Genomic DNA, 16,831 nt, shown 5'->3' with positions numbered 1-16,831 from the left:
GGCTGCGGGAGGCGGAGGGGGGGGCCGGCCGCAGGGCCCGGGGTGGCGGGGAGAGCTCCGCCCCGCCGCGCTGCACGGGGGGGCCGGGCCGGGCCGGCTCCGTGCGGAGCGGGGACCCCCCCCCCCCCCTTCTCCTCCTCCCGCCCCGGGCCTCCATTTTAGCCCGGGGAAGCGAAGCCGGGCCCGGGGGGCTTCTAGAAGCATCCGGGGGTGGCAGCACCCCCGGCCCACAGGCCGGGCCCCGTCCCTGCCGGCCGGCCCGGGGTGGGATGGAGGGAAAGGGGGTTACGGAGGAGCCGGGGCTGTGCCCCCCTCCTCCCTCTTCTGCTGACAGCCCTTTCTTTCCTCAGGTCCTGGATTTTTTTCCACCTCCTCAAATAAAATAAATAAGAAACTTGCAGACCTGCCAGGCGTCAGGGGAGGCTGGAAGGATCCCGAGGCCCTCTCTGCACTGACCGCCTGGACCACAGGTGGCGAGGATGGGCCTGGCCAAGATGCCCAGCAAGGTACGGCCTGTCCCTCTGTCCCTCTCCCTGCCTGGCCAGGCCGAGCTTTGGGTCCTGCCAGCCGCCACACCGGCCGGGTGGATGGGCCAAGCCGCCTTTGCTGGTGGTGGTGTAGTTTCTGAGGGTGCGGGATGGGTGTGCAGCCCTGCGTGTAGTTTCTTGGGGAATGTGTAACTTTAAAATGGAGGTTCAGGAATACGGCTGAAAATGTGGATACATCCTGTGTGTGTGCAGGTTGTTCTTCTCTCCAAAACTGTTCCAATGCCCGTACGTAGTGACGAGATGTGTAGCCTCATCTTGGGAGCGTGTGTTATGTATTTCCTGGTATTACCTGTCCTTGTATGCAACAGCATCGAGGCATCAAGGTATGACTTGCTTGGAAAAAGAAAGATCTCCTTTTTCTGCCTTATTTCCTGTATCCTTAAACCCCAGGTTTACATCAGTCAGGTCCTTTCTACTTGCTGATATCATCTGGTTTATATATGTGCTTATAATATTGAGAGGGTTTTATGCGTACCTGTCAGAGCGGTTGTGGCTTTGCCCCATGAAAACCAAGGGTCTAAACTTGGTGGTTTCATGCTCATGGTTTCGTGCCTCTGGCTTCCCAACGTGTGAAGTGGCCGTGGTGCTTCTGGGTCTGGAGTGGAGGGCGGCAAGGGTTTGCTGATGCGTGTTTTGAAAAGACACCTCTTACCTTGCTAATGTTATTACAGGTTAAGAATTGTGTCCTAAAAACTTAGGTACGGCAGTCAAGTTCTGTGAAGCTGAATAAAACCTAAAGGGAAGCGCTAAAGGAAAGGATATTTCCCTCTTTTCATAAATCTACAAGCCAAAGCAGCCTGACTTTAGGCCAATTATGGAGGCTGAATTTAGACAAATTCTCTTGTAATGGGAAAACCAAAAATCTTTACTCAATCCTTTTGCACTGACCTTAGACAAATCTGCTCTGGTATCTGATCTCCAGTTGGCTAACATAACAGTAAAGGCTCTTATTCTGTGTATACATAATAACAGTAAGTTGTTGTGTGGGCTTTGAAAAAGGAATTAAAGCTCCCTGTTACAGGTTTTGGAGGTTATCACTAGATTTCTGGGAAGTCTGTGCTCCTGCTTCTCCTGCTGAAAGTGGTAGGAAGTCAGCAGATAGCTTCTCTGGAAACTGGTCCTTATTTCCAAAGTCCACGCGCTGATGTGTCGGCTAAGCAGGGGTTTGCTTAGCTGTGGAGCTTGACACCTGCGTGGGCGCTTGGGTCGCCCTCGGGTGTTGCCAGCCCTGCGACTGCAGTGCGTATGCCAGCTAATGAGGGTCTACGGCAGTCGACAGAGGTGTTGCTCTGTCTAACAAAACGTTCTGATTCCAAATGCGAGCTTGTTAGCCTCCTGCTTCAGTCTGGAAAACTTGGAGGAGTAAAAAAGTAAAATTTAAGAGCACCTCAGCCATTGTGAAATGGAGAGGAAGTGTCATCTTCGTTGTTGATGGCTGGGAAAGCTGTAGGTAGTGCCGGCGCTGTGCATCCTGGCTGCTGGAGGGAGAACCCCAGCTATGGGTTTGGGAGGTCACTGAAGGCACCCACTTTCCCCAGTGGAGTGGGTCAGGGGTGGGCATGTGGGAGGATAGCGCCGGGTCTCTTCTGCATCCTGCAGGCGCCGAGGGGAAGGAGCTGTGCCTGTGGCAGTGGGTCATGTGTGGCCAGCCGGAGCCTGCTGGAGGGTGTACCGAGGAGAGTGTGCAGACTCTTGTTGTGTCGGGATATCGAGTCTGTTTGGCATTTTTGCTCAGAGGTATTTGCTTCTTGTGGCAAGGATCTAGTTGGACCTTGGTTTTTTGAGTGTATGAGTGTGTCATCTGTTCCTGTGCCAATTGCTTTAAAGCTTTGATTAGTACATATTTGAGTGCTTTTATACCCTGTATCCCTGATTCGCGCTCAAATTCTAGTGCCTAGTGTTATTGTCACAGTTTGCAATGCTTTTTCATCACAGAAGAGAGTAACTCCGTTATAGCCTGTAAGTTTTATAAAGCTCTTTACCTCCAGCTCCTCAGAGGGGAGGGAGGATTTTTTGGAGCAGAGGAGCAGGGAGGTCTGCCTGATCCATCACATCTGATGGGCACAGCAAGAAATCTGCAGGCTCTGCAGCTCGGAAGCTCTCTGTGCTGGGGTGGTGGTTGCAGAAATGGAGACTTGCCGCCTTATTTCTCTTGCTGCCATTTCCCTGTGGCCGTCTGGGCACCAGTTCTTCTGTGCTAGACTTGTCATGGGAAGTATCGTTAATAAGGAGAGCATGTAGGGACTTGGCTTTTTTCCACCTATGATCTCTGATGTTTTCCTGTGGTGCTGAGGGTTTGAAGGCAGGTGGATTTGGCTGGGAATGAGGAATTTGTGTGAAGCCCTGAAACCCGGGGCTCAGAGACTTGCAGATTGTGCTATCTCTGGAACAGACACTCTTGGAGCACTGCTCTGATCGGAAGATGCTAGGTGGCTCTTGAGCATGACCAGAAGAGTAAATAACCTAATATCCTGATTATCGGCTATGCTTCAGTCTCGTTAAACTGCTGCTCCAGTTTGGGATTGAACTGAATTATAAACAGCTACCAATAAAGTGGTAATTTTTTCCCTGAGCCTGGAAATCAAAACAGCAATAGAATTGTTCCAAGTGCCCTACAGCAGAAATAGAAACTAATTCTCCTGTTAGTGAACCCGCGAAAAGCCATGTGAAAAAGACTACTATAACGTCAGTTAATGAACAGAGACTCTTAAAACTAGCGTCAGTCTTGCTTGTGGCAGAAAGAGAGCTTTCCTAGTGTCCGCAGCGACTGGAGGTTGGCCTTGGAAGGTCTCAGGTTTGCTGTTGGCTCATGAGAGGAAGTGGGAGGTGCAGGACTTGGTGCACGTTGAACCTATGAAGACCTTCTGCGAGCCTTAGCTGTGGCTCGTGGATAAGGAAAGTACATTGAGACTTTCCAACTGGAAGGTGGAGGACAGGTTGAGTTGTGCAGCAGATACAAATCTGGTTTTCCCTTTAGCCCCATACTGCTGGTAGCACACCCATACCTGTGACCAGTTGTTGGATTCCTAACTAATTATTCTAACTTTTATTTACGTAGACTCCTTAATCTATTTGTCTGTCATACTGTGGTACTGAATGTCACTCCCAGCAGTGGGCACACAAGTGTGAAATGTCTGTGCTGTAACTATGCAAACCCCATAACATATATTTCAGCGTTGAAATTTGAAAGGGTTGTCCCAAAAAACTGAGCTTGTGTCTCATGGTTTTATAAGACATGGACTTCTACGTAGTTAGTGCAGGATCACATTTCCCTCTCCTTTAACTTATTTTTTCCTCTCTTCTCCTCTCCCACGATATAACTACTTATAACCTGAAATGGAAAGAATGCAACTTACATAAAGTGTGCCATCACCTTACTTACTCTGCTAGTCACTTGTATTTTATTTTACTGCTTGCATCGTTAAATGTCTGGGAATGTGTAGTGTACTCAGCACGAAGCATACTGATTTCCGTAAAGAAGTATCGCCTTAATTCCTGCCAGGTGTTGCTTAAGCAAATGCCCAAGAAAACTGATGGGATCCAAGTCTTGCTCTTGAACCTCTTCTGCAGTTCTATACAAATGTTTTGGATGAATCTCAGCCAACATGATAATATTGTTGGCAATTCATGGGGACCTACATGACACAGGCTTACAACCAAATGTAGAGTTGGATGCTTTAGCCTCTGCAAATTGATAAAACCCTGGCTGTCAGTTCCCAGCTGGACTAACGGCTTAAAAATTCAGGGTGCTTTACTGTGAGTACTCAGCCTGCCACTCTTGGAATTCTTCAGTGTATTCCCCAAACTGGTACAGATAGAAGTTCCCACGGCGACTTTGAGAAGTTGGGCTCTTCTGTACAATGTGCATTGGTCTGATGCAACAGTGTGGAGTATTCGAGTATTTTTTGGCTCTATGAGACCAACATCTTTGGCAGGCACTCAAAAATACAGTGGTGAAGTTTGTTACCTTCGTTAAAGTCTTAACGTTCCCGGTCTCTCATCCCTATGGAAACCATGGAAATGCGTTTCACAGTGGAAACCATATAAATACCTTTTGCAGTGGAAACCATAATTGATTCAAAATAGCTTATTGCTGTGTCTTAATAACAAATGCCTCTTTAACTTCCCAGCAGGTTAAATAATTTCTGCCCTAGCCTGGGTGACAATAGAGCTGTCACCTTGAGAGGTACTGGTGCTCTACAGAGTAGATTCTCCAATATGAGAACAAGAATCGCGTGTTGTCCTTGAAATTATGAATGTCTGTATCAAATGACTTGATCTAAATCATCAAGGGGCTTTGCAAACAAGCAGTGATACTTCTCACGTGGATCAGTTGGCTTTTTTAGTGAGTAGTGTATCACCTTCCTGTTTATATCAAGCAAATTAAAACTTAATCCATTGATTTGGAAGTGTCCCAAGGAAGGTCCGGGTTTGTAGCTTGACCTCAGGATACGTTAGTAGAATCGATGTCCTCGTGTCAGGGAGGTATCAGGGTTGCTGAGCTCTACCAGCCTCTGCACTATTTACCTTCATGTGGTTCTACTTTCTGTTTTTTAAGGACTTTGCTCTTTTTCTTTCCTCCTTAGTGAGCATTTTCAGAATAGCTGGCTGGGATATGCTGTGTCTGTCACAGCTAAGGAGAGCCTTTCTTAATGTCACTGGACACTTTCTCTGGTGTTGAAGAATAATGTTGGAAGAACAATGATCACTGTAAAGGTCTCTTGTTGCTATAGCTTACCTATATTTAGCTTTAAAGCAGACGAGTCTTGCATCTTCTGAAGCCTCTGTGGCCTCTGATGTTTGAGTTTGTTGCTTTTTGTCAGGATATCTAATGAGGTTGCAAATGAAGATGCAAAAGTTGCGGTTGCATCTGTAGGGAGTCTCATCACTGTGTTCTTTGGTGGCTATTGCCTTCTCTACCTTCAGGATGTTTCTCAAACTAGCGTCTAGCATCTTTGCAGGCTCAGAAGTCTCCCTTCGTGTGTCCTAGCATATTTGTTAATGTAACTATATGTACAACTATGCATATACTTATTGCATAGAGACTGTTAAATTTCTGAGGCAGGTACAATCAAAGCAAATTGTGAGGATTAAGAAGTAGAGGCACTGAATGTGTGTGGGAAAGAAGGTAACAATCAGGTATGAGCAGTTGGGTACATAACACTCACCGTGGCTTGAACCTCTCTGGTTTGTATGTTCTTGATGCTTTGGGGAAGAGGGTGACTTCAAAGAAAAATGTAAAGGATGATGCTGTAAAACTGTGGATTCACTGGGGAGAGCTCTTGTTCACGCAGGGCATCTCAAAAGCAGGGACAAAGCTGTGGGAGGGACTTGTGGGCAAGGGTGGCTGGTACAGGCATAGCTAGGTGACCTGGAGGAGATGTTGCAGCACTACTTTGAATGGAAAATGGAGATTGGAAGGGCTATAAAACGGTATGTGTCAGAGGCCGAAGTTGTATTATTATAGCCTGCACAGTAATTTTTGCTACATCATCTGCAGGTCAGGTTGAGTGATGAAAGCTGTAGATATGTCTCTGCTGCAGGAAGATCCAGATCTGTACCAGACTGACAGGCTGGAGATCTCGGCTCTTGGTTAGGCTTGCCTCAATTAGCAGAAAATTCTGCAGTGCAGAACGAACAAAAGATTAGAAACTTCATTGCACAGGAATTTCGTTTAACTTCCTCCACAACAGATTGCCCTCCCTCTTCTGTTCCAGTATAAAAATGCATTTGTTGCTACTTTTGCTTTTTAGCTGGACTGAATTCAGGGCAGATGTTAAAAAAAAAAAAAAAAAAACAACAACAAAAACAAAACAAAACAAAACAAAAAAAAAAAACAAAAAAAACAAAAAAAAACCCCAAATAAATCAGAGGTACATATGCTGTTATAGAGTCCCGTGTTCTGGCTTCCTAAAGGGCTGTCTAGGTGTGGTGGGGAGAAATGGATCAGGAGAACGTGTGAAGCTGCTGTCCAAGTTCATCATGCGACATCTTTCAGAAACAGCATTTCTGTTACCCTTAAGAATAGAATATATTCTCCCTGTGACCCGGTTCCGTGCTGGATACGGGGTTGCTGATAACACACTGTCCTGCTGTCCTCCTTGGCATCGTTCCATCATTGACTTAAAACCAATTCAAGGTCTCTAGACTCATTTTTCAAGGCTCTGCATGAAATTGCTGAGACTGGCTAACGAGTGCGTTGGGACGGGGAATGGCCACATAGAAGAGGGGGGACTGTGACTGCCAAGGGCCAGCACGCCCAGGGGCTGAGCTGGCTGGCTGCAGCTCCCTGCTGGGGCATAAACCCCAGACACCGGTCTCTCTGCTGTCCTTAGTGGGGCGTTGTTCTTGAAAAAACACTTAATTATGAGCTAAGTTTTGAGCGCTTCTGTCGGTCAGCAGAGACGCAGTCAGTATCCGGCCTCTGGGGCAGTTTTGGCCGTGAGCGTAGGTGGCCACACCAGCCCTTGGAAAAAATGAAGTGTGTTGCGTGTGGATTTCCTGACCCCAAAACCCAGCTGTAATGACAGTTGTGTGGCGTGATTTGTTAAGCAATATATTGGATTTTAAAGAGCAATAGTGGTATCTCGACTCTGTATTTTAAAGGAGAGGAGCGTTGCTTTTCCTCCTGCGTGGCGGTGGCATTTGAAGCAAGAGGAGGAAAGGAGCTTGTCCGCATGTGCTGCGCAATCCCGACCAGGATTGCCCGTGCTGGCTATGGAAACAGCGTTCATAGGTCTTACCTAATTCTGCAGTAGAGATGGTATAACTCTTTTTTTTTTTTTTTTTTTTTTTTTTTTTTTTTTTTCTCTAAACCCAGCTCCCTAGGGCAAGTACTCCTCTCCGCCGGTGTGTAACAGCGTGTGCTGCTGGAGCTTTTTCCCTTTGCAGACAAATGATGGTATAAAGCACTTTTTTATTGGCATAACTGCATTCCCACTGTAGAGGCAGCATAGCTGTAGTGAGGGGAAAGTAGCACGCTGGCTGCAACAGAAATCAAATCAAAACTGACACGTAGACCCGCCTGAGGGGGGAGAGTGCCTTTGCCAGGCAGCAATTTTGGGCAGTATTTGTGGCGTTCAGTGTGTCGGGTGAACATGCGTGCGTTGGCTTGGGCTGCGCTGTGGGGACAGATCGGTGTCACCCTCCTGCAAATGGCAAAAAACCTGAAGGTCAAAGAGGTGAAATGGCTTCTGCAGTCCCAAACTAATTCTTTGCTGCCTCTTGGCATGTGCTGGAGTCTGTTGAGGAGGGGGAGAAAGTACTTTTATGGTGGTTGGAGAAACCCTGTTCTGTGTGGGGCAGATCCCACCCCGAGGGTTGGGGGGTTCCAGCCCTGACAGCGGTTGGGGAAAAGGCTGATGGTGGCCTTTGGCTACGGGGAGCACACAGACCTCCCTCTGTGGGCATTGGTATTGTGAACCCTCGTGTTGTGCAGCCCGTGGCCAGGACCCGATTTTGCAGTAACGCACCCCAAAGCTGGGCTGGCTTGGCGGTGCTCGGGGTTTTAGGGATTTTAATGGAATTTTTAGGCAGGATTTTAGCCGAAGAGCCTGGCAGGGGGGGAAAGTGAAATAAGCCAGCAAAAAGCTCCTGGGGCTGCAGGTGGAGATGGAAGAGTGAGATGTGTTGGTTTTCTTTTATTGGGGGGGGGGGGGGGGGGGAGACGGGGACGGACACGACCGCTTAAAACGGTGAAAGTCTTTCCGTAGCGAGCGGGCTTTGGATGGATAAACGGGAAGTGTGGTGTGTTTTTTTTGTTTTGTTTTTTTTTTTTTCTTTTGCGGGGGGAAGGTCTTAAAACGGTAAAAGTTTCTGCAGGTCCCGGTCCCCTCGGCGGCCGCACGTGGCGGTGGAGGGGGCTCTCGGACTACATCTCCCAGCATGCCCCGCGGCCCTCCCCGCCCTTTGAGCGGGGCCGAGCGCGCCTGCGCGCTGCGTGCGCCCCCTGGCGGTCGGCGGCGGGAACAGCCGCCGCCTGCAGCGGCGTACGCGGCGGCCGGACAATAGGCGGCGGCTCCGCCCCGCCCCCGTGTCCCCCGTCGTCGTTCCCCCCCCCCTCCCCCTCCCCCCCGTCGTGTCCCCTCCCCGCCGGCGGCGGACGCCCCTCCCGCACTGCAGCTCCTCCGCGCGGCGGGCGCCCGGCGCTGCGGCGCGGCGGCGGCGGGAGCTCGGCGGGGCCCCCTGGCTGCGGGCGGGCGGCGGGCGCGGTGCGCGGTGCGGCCGGCGGGGGCGCTGCGGCGCCCCCCCTTCTCCTCCTCCTCCTCCCCCCCCCCCCCGGTGCATTCTCCGGCTGACGGGAGGGGGAGGGCAGAGAAGGAGCCCGGCCGCCATTTTCCGAGCCGCGCCGCCGCCGCGCTCGCCCGGAGCGGGGGGGAAGAGGGGGGAGAAGAAAAGCGCCGCAGCGCCCGCTCCGCCGGGCCCGCCCCGCCGCCGCCCAGCGCTCCGAGCCGGGGGTGGGGGGGCCCGCTCCCCCCCCCCCCCCCCCCCGCTTCCCCCCCCCCCTCCCCCGCCTACCGACCAGCCCCGCCGCCCGCCCGCCCCAGCCCGGACTGCGGCCGCCGCTCTGCGCCCGCCGAGGGAGACGGGCGAGCCCATCCCCCCTGCCGCCGGGGCGGGCCCGAGCGGGCGGGGGGGGGCGCCGGGGCTGCGGCCGGGGCTGGCGGCGTCCGCCCCGGTTGCGGCACCGCGGCTGCCCCTCGGCCGGGGGCTTGTTTGCAAACTGCGCCCGTTCGGCGGGGGGGGGCCGAGCCCGCCCGGACCGCGCTCGCCGCTCGTCACGTGGTAGGTGCCGCTCGCCCCGCGCCGCTCCGCGCTCGCCTCCCCCGCCGCCCCTTTGTTACCGCCGCCGCGCCCCGCCGGGCCCCGCTGCGGGGCGGCCGCCGCGCCCCAACTTCTCCGCCCGGCGGGAGGCGGCTCCCCCCCCCCCCTTTCCCTTCCCTTCCTGGTGGCGGGGGTCGCGGCGGGGGGAACCGGGGGAGGGCTGACCCGCCGGTCCGCTTACCCCCCCCCCCCCCCCCCCCCCCCGCCGCCGCCCCCGGTGCTGCGGTTCCCTCGGGCGGGGTGCGGGGGGGGGGGGGGAATGGCGCCACTTTAAATTGAAATCCCCGGCCCGGAGGCGCCCGGGGGGGGCGGGTGGCGGGGTCGGGCCGGGCCGGGGCCCCTCACGTGGTCGGCGGGCCCGGTCCCCCCGGGGGAGGGAAAAGGGAAGGGGGGGGGGGGAAGGGACCGGGGGGGATCACCATTCCCTGATCTGGGGGGGAAGGAGGGGGCATACGCGAAGTTTTAAAAGTAAACAGAAAAAAAAAATTAAATTGCATAATCTCGATCTTGCAAAACGCGCGGAGGGGAAAGAGCGGCTCCGCCGGCCCCGAATGCGGCTGGAAAACGGGGAGGCGGCGGCGGCCGGTGGTGCCGGTGCCCCGGTGGGCTCCGGCGCTGTCAGCGGTGGCGGGGCCGGGGATGTGTCGGGGTGCGCGGTCCCCTCCGCTCGGCGCCTACAATAGCGTCATTTTTCATCTCGGTTTGAGCTGCTAAGCCATTTTCCTGTATTTACTTTCCGGCTGCTTTTTATTTTTTTTTTATTTTTTTAATTTTTTTTAATTATTTTTTATTTTTTTCGAACCACCTCTGCCGATCCGGAATTATTTTTCTCAAAACAGGCAGGAAGAGCACGGCTGTTCCTGAAATCCTTGCCGTGATCGGTACGTGTGTTTACTTCCATCACGGGATTAGCATCTTCCAGGGATTGATTACAGAGAAATTTGCCTCCTTTGGGGTCTGAATTGAGGGGTCGAGTAAAAGGAAAAACACAGCGGCCGAAATGATTGGAAACTAACCTGATTTCCGACCAAAAAAAAAAAAAAAAAAAAAAAAAAAAGCAGAGCCTCTTTACAAACCGAGGTGTCATCTCCCCGCTCAATAAATTTGCGTACAGGTGGATCACACCGCCGGCACCATATAGATTATATTGCCTGTTATGTAAAATGCACTTGAATGACAAACTGTAGTTTTCCATGAAACCGGTCAGGATATGGGAGGAACTGCAGTTGTGTGTTTCCCTTTTTTTTTTTTTTTTTTTTTTTTTTTTATATTTGTTTTGACTGACCATTATATTTTGAACTGGTTTGGGCCATGTCTGTGTTCGTGGTTACATCATGTCATGTGTTGTGTGCGGTGTGATTTGTGCCTCTAAAAATAAGACGAGGTAAAAACCCGTTTCTCGGAGGTGGGAAAGTAGGCGAGTACTTGAGCCCTGGTACGGTCCCATTGGCGATGGGGACAGAAACCGCTTTGGGGGGGGCAGTTGAGGTGTTACATGTGTGTGACTAAACCTCTGCCGTAGTTATGAATCCAGGGATCTGTCTGTCTATGAGCGTTTTTCCCTTTAAAACCGCATTTGTCCCTTTTATAGCCTTTGTTTTCATGGAGGAACCTCTGCTGCTCTTCCCCTGCTTTAGCCTAGTCCTCTTGAATTTTCATTCTGGCTCAGGAATGGTGTGGGTAGCAACGCCGTTCGAGCTGATTGTATTATTTCTTTAATTGAGAAGCCTTTTAAATCGGTGAAGGGGGGGATGAGGCAGAGCCGACCCAGAGGCCTTAAGGGCAAAGCTGGGGGAACCCCCGGTGGGACCGGGACCCTTTTCCTTCCCGAGGTGTCTGCTCTCGGCCACCGTCGGAGGCGAGAGATGGGCGGCATGTTTTTTGGCGCGGGAGGGTATGAGTATGTTGGTTTTGGGTGGGTTTTTTTGGTTTGTGGTGTGTGTGTTGGTGTGTTGTTTTTTTTTTTTGTGTGTGTTTTTTTTTTTTTTTTTTTTTTGTAGCCGCACTGCCAAGGTAGCACAGCTGTGTAGGGCTTAATGGATTGATATGCTGCAGGAGCAGTTAATTGTGGAACTCAGTTGTGGTACTGTTATAGCTGATTTGTAATGATTTAGCAATGGGGATGACTTGTGTTCCCTCTTCGGAGGTGATAAAGCAGCAGATGACCAGGCAGATGTGGCTGTGTGTTGCTTTTATGGTGTGGTTCCCCCCCCCCCCCCCCTTTTTTTTCCTTGTTGTTTTTTTTTTTTTTTTTTTAATGCTGTATTTGAGTCTCATTTGCTCTCGGAGATCATCCGGTAACTGGAGAACTGGTGAAATTCTGACATCACACAAGTCAGGGGTGAAAACTGAGCAGTTCTTTGACCAAAGTCACTTCCTTTTGCCCTGTTTATAACTGTGTTTTTGTGAACGCAACTGCCATTATCTAATGAACACTCTGAACAAAGACTGTCTCTGGAGTTTCAGCACTCCACCCTTTTTCTGCTCAGGCAGCGAGTGGTGCGTGTCCTTGGGAACCTCAAAAGACTTTTCCAAGGAGGATAAGACTTAATGTATAGCCAAGCGTAAAGATAAGGCCCGAGGACTTGTTAGGCCCTACCAAGGCAGGGAAAGGGTAGAGCTTGGGGAGGGGGGAGACGGGGTAAGCAGCACATGTTTCGATTTGTGGGCCTCCCTCCACCTCCCCTTCTGTATAATATTCCAGAAAAGGGAAATTATATTCTTTTTGGAACTATTTTTTGAGGGTGGGTCAGTGATATCTCTGCCTATCTCCATTTAACAGCACCTGATTTTGCTTTTTTTTTTTTTTGTGTTTGTTTGTTTGGTTTTTTTTTATGGACTATTTTGGAAGCAGGTGGGCTGACTTTGTGCCTAAATGGGAACTTTAATCAGCAAAAGTGTCTCGGGTGGATCACATACTGATTAGACCACATAAGTAAGATCTGCACGCATGCCTCTGCTTAGAGTATTTGTTGTTTCATTAAGAAGAGCCTCATAGCAGTTGGGCAGTCGGAATGGCAGGTGATCTGAGAAGCACCGTTTCCGCTGCTGCATTTTATAAATACCATATCCCCGCTCATAACTTCCAGGAATACAATGTCTATCTGGAACGAAAAGCAGCAAAAACTTCAGTGAGAATCCTTCCCAACCTTGTAAAAGAGCAGTTTAGCCGTGTCTTCAAGGACGCAGTTTTCTGTAACCAATCGTTTAAATTGGAATAAAGGCTTTCTGTTTTTTCTCAGCTGGGCAAGGAGTTGTCATTCTCAAATCAGCAAGAGCCCTGGTGATGCAGGACTTGAGTAAACATAATTCCATTAAACCCTGCGCGTGTCCTCTTCGGCCTGAGTTCAGACCCGTGTTTTTGGCAGAGGATAGTTTGGATAAGGTCCTGTTCAGGTTTCAAAGAAAGTTAGAAAATAAGTGTGCGTCTCCCCCTGCCATGAGCTGCTGCTAGCAGATGACTGCCAAAATATAACTCCGTTTGGAGAATGAGGCAAACGGCAAAATGGGATACACTAATAGCTGTGAAAGCTTGATTCTGGAGGACAGAGTTTTGACAGTGCGCTGTCTGAATTTAATGATGGAACTGTGCTGTTTATCTAACAAAACGAGGAAAAAGGATAACAAAATTGCATCTGAAGAGAGGAAATGGGAGTAGCTGTCAGCCTGAACAGGCCGCATCTTCATCTGCTCCTTAGTTAATCTCTTGCTGCAGGCTTATTTTTTTCAGATTTGGTGGAAAGACAAGTGTTTTTAAAAAAAAAAAAAAAAAAAAAAAAAAACCAAAACAAAACCAAACCCTAGCTATTTTAAAAAAAGTTTAACTGAAATGTATACTTCTGTGTTAGGAGGTGCTTCAGGCCTCAGCAACACTGGCAGAAGATGGACCTTAAAGATTTCTCGTTTTCAGCTCTCTCAAACGTTAGGAGCTGTCGCTCTGAAATCTTTATAACTTCCTGTTGAGGTCTGCAGCGACAGAGGATACTATGGGAAAGGTTACCCTGAAGTTGCCTTATGCTAGATGAGAAACAGCAAACGAGTTCACGCTGTAATTATGGCCCATAAAAAGGAACCTGTGATGTGTGATTGAACATCACCTATTAAACCAGTATCTCCGTTCTAGAGTTCCCGTCCGCTTGTTTTTAGTTGCTGCCATGGCAGTCTTTGTGGATTGTTCTCTCTTCTCTGAGATCCAAGGAGCATGTGTGTTCTGGAGAACCGTGTTACGAACTCCATTCAAAATAAGGTATTTAAACACAGCAGGAGACTGGTCTGTGAGATTGGGCAGGGATCTAGAGATTGGAGATACTGAATTCTGCTCCTCTCCATTCTGGTATTTCCAGACACGGCCAGTTAACACAAGGCACTCTAAAAGGCTTTTTATAGTGACAGTCTGTGCCTTGTTTTAAAATATGGAAGTATTAAAGTGGTGCTGTTTACAGGGCGAGGGGGTTTAAAAGTTTTGGTAACAATCCTATGCCTTTGAGCAAAGGTTGGTGTGACCACACCTAGTGAATGAAAATGTGTCTTTAAAATTAAAAGGCAATTCTGTTTTTTTGTTTAACTTGCTCTCTGAGTCCTGAGTTCAGGTTTTCATATTTCCTGGGCAACTTGCCCAGATTATGCGAAAGAAAAACAAGATTTCTCAGATACTGGATAGGGGGAGACCCGGATTTCACAATTAGAGCTTTTTTTTTTTGTCTCTATCAGACTGCTGCTTTGTGCAGATGTCCCATTATTATTTTTTAAATCACATTTCTTTTTATTTGACTGTAAATGGTAATTTTGTTCTGAAGAGTAGCTTAACAGCGATGGGTATTTTTATCTCCAGCCTCTTCATTTTCCAGGTGAAGGCATTTTTGCTTACAGTTACTCAACTTTCCAGACTTTTGATTGGGGAGATGAGCGTTAATCTTGCTCTGTGGCTTTTGTTTTTCTTTGTGACATCGTATTGATAAAAACCCTCTCTACCTCAGGGTATGCAATGGATTTGGTTTATTTATATCCAATGAGAATTCACAGGCATAAGAGAAAATTCTTCTTGAAGGAGGAGGCCTCATGCTGCTGTTTCGCGAGTTGACCAAACAACGCTGCCACTCGTGTGGACCAGTGAGTGGAAACAGCAGCTTTTATTTTAATCTTGAGGGCTTCCGGTTGGAAAAAAAAGGGTATAAAAGCGGAGCTTAGTAATACCTTTCTTATTTGCTCCAATGCATAAGTACCATTCCCTGGGATGTTATTAATATTAAAATTCTTATTTTTCCCAGAGAGATTAGATGTGAGTCTGTAGTGTTAATATATGTGGAAGATGCTCATGTATTTATTTTTAAAAACCTGTGGTTCTTATGTTCTCAACCTTTTTTTCATTAATATTAAAAAAAAAAAAGCGCCTGTTTCCCAAATGTAGGTCATTATAAGCGTACAGTCTGCCAAACTGCACGTGATAGCTGGCTTATCAATAAGTTCATCGTCCTGTACTTGCCTGTCATGTTTCCTTAATTAAAGCTTTGAGAGTTACTTCTCATGTAAATCTCTCTCTAAATTGGTAAACATCTGTCTTATCACCTTTCAACATTTTATAGTTTTAAGAAAAGGCATGTAGAGGATCTGTTATGCATAATAGGTATAACTTTTGGTAGATGTACATTTTTGACGCAGAGAATATTTCCAGGGCGCAGGGTGTTGGCTGGTGTGTTGAGTACCTGCATTTTAAGTGACTCTGCTGAGGTTAGAAGCAAAGGTGATATGTTTCAGTTGCAAAGTGAAGTGTGTTGGGATTTTATTCTAACAACTTTGTTGTTTGTTTTCTTTTTTTTTTTTTTTCTACAAGACATTTGTAACCACACGAATTCAAGAGTTGGCTGCAGCCTTGATTTGTAGCGGGGGAGGAGAGGGGAAGTGGGAATTGGTGTAATATTCGCTTCCTTCGGGGTAGCTCTGCCTTTACAGCTTCTAAGGCAGAAGGCACCTTCGTGTACGTATCCCCTGCAGAACCCCTGTGTTGGGCAGGACAGAGCTCCGGAGGTGACAGGGTCAGGGGGAGGCCTGTGTCTGAACAGAGGTTATTTGTCCTTTGTGTGTTGGACTTAAGTCTCTGCTTGGCCGCCCGTAACCTCTTCTGTCTTCATTTCTTGTGCAGCTTGTAGGAAAAGGGGAACGCGCCCAGGTGGGTTTGGGCGAGTGCCTCGTAAGAGAAGATCTGGGGAAGTAGAGAGACCTCGCTGCAGCTGTGAAGAGCAGTCCTGGTGCGGTTTGGCACCTGGTGAAACTAGACAGTAGGTGCAGGAATTTGGATGTAACGTCAGGGGGTTAAACTGTAATTTGGGGAACATACATAGGCAGGGTAGGGGTGCGTGTCGCCCAGCGGTGCTGGGAGGGATCAAAGGCAGAGGCGATGTGGCCAGGCAGGTGCAGGGCTTGGTGGCCTCAGGAGGGTGGCCATGGCGGGAGGACTCGTGTCTGCGAGGGTAGCTGCTAGTGGGAGGGCATGGAGGGCCCTTCTGGAGAGAAACTGGAATGAACGTTTAGATGGGTGGGCAAAGAAGAGTCTGACACCTCCTGTGTCCAGGACTCACAGCTCCCCTGACCTTCTCACGAACCTCACTGGAAGCACAGGTGCCTGGTTTCTCCCCAAAAAACCCTTGTCACAAGGATTTCAGAGAGCAAAAACTTCCCGTGTTCTTTTTGGGCTTATTTTCTGAAGTGTTGCACAAAATCATGTCCTTGGGAACCCAGTTCTCATTTCAAGGTCTGGTTGTAAAATTGGGTTTTAGAAGCTGACGGTCTTGAATAAGTCAGCATGCTGAAGGATTGTTTTCAGGGGTGTTGTGACCCGATAGCTGCTCCAGGGTATAGTGTGACTGGGCACGTTCCTCCTGCCTCTTCTAACGTCCCATTGTTGCCTCAGCCTTATTCCCACTTTCCCCTTTGCTCTGAGTTTAAAAAGCGGTAAGGGTTTGAGTGTTGGTGTAGTTGACATGGAATTGTGGGTGAAGCCACCTGAGTAGGCCTGATGACTTTCCTCCCTGGGTGGCCTCGGGTGCACTCCTCGGGAAGCCAGGGAAGATGGGCGAGTTACGATTACCCTGTTTTTACCTGCTTACTAGACCCTTTCATCTTCCCTCTGTTAATTAATGCTAACTGCTCTGGCAGTGTTCTAGTTTTAAAGGGAAAATGAAGAACGTGCTTGTGGATTTTGAGTACTATCTTAAGACATGCTGTAAAAGCCACGTTGGCCTTCCAGAAGAAGCTCCTTTTGGATCTTCCCAAGTGAAGTCCAGCACAAAGTGTTGTGCCGTGGCTGCTGAAGGCAGGGCTGGAGTCTGTGCTGCAGCAGACCCGCCGTGGTGGTGGAACTGGAGGGTAATCCAGTTCCTCTGACAGCTGTCTGCCATCGGGATTTCAGCAGGAGGAGAAGCCTCTTGGTCACGTGTGTGGCAACTCGGGTGCTGGGAGTTGTA

General features: G+C 49.4%; 1 protein-coding gene across 4 annotated transcripts in view; it reads left to right on the top strand.

The window, feature by feature from the left end:
* The first annotated feature begins 228 nt into the window (after positions 1-228).
* The window catches only part of KANSL1 (KAT8 regulatory NSL complex subunit 1), a 106,158-nt gene continuing 89,555 nt past the window's right edge, over positions 229-16,831 (top strand). For 3 of the 4 annotated variants that reach the window (XM_082494741.1, XM_082494742.1, XM_082494739.1), the window contains exon 1: positions 229-506. The gene's annotated coding sequence lies outside the window, so the exon portion shown is untranslated. Of the gene's footprint in view, positions 507-9,294; positions 9,333-16,831 lie in introns of those variants that run through there. The other variant, XM_082494740.1, reaches the window with a different exon arrangement.

The sequence above is a fragment of the Vanellus vanellus genome, assembly GCF_965231255.1.
Source record: "Vanellus vanellus genome assembly, chromosome: 24".
Classification (NCBI taxonomy): domain Eukaryota; kingdom Metazoa; phylum Chordata; class Aves; order Charadriiformes; family Charadriidae; genus Vanellus; species Vanellus vanellus.
The sequence above is the reverse complement of the archived record's forward strand: the minus strand, read 5'-3'. Positions and strand labels throughout refer to the sequence as shown.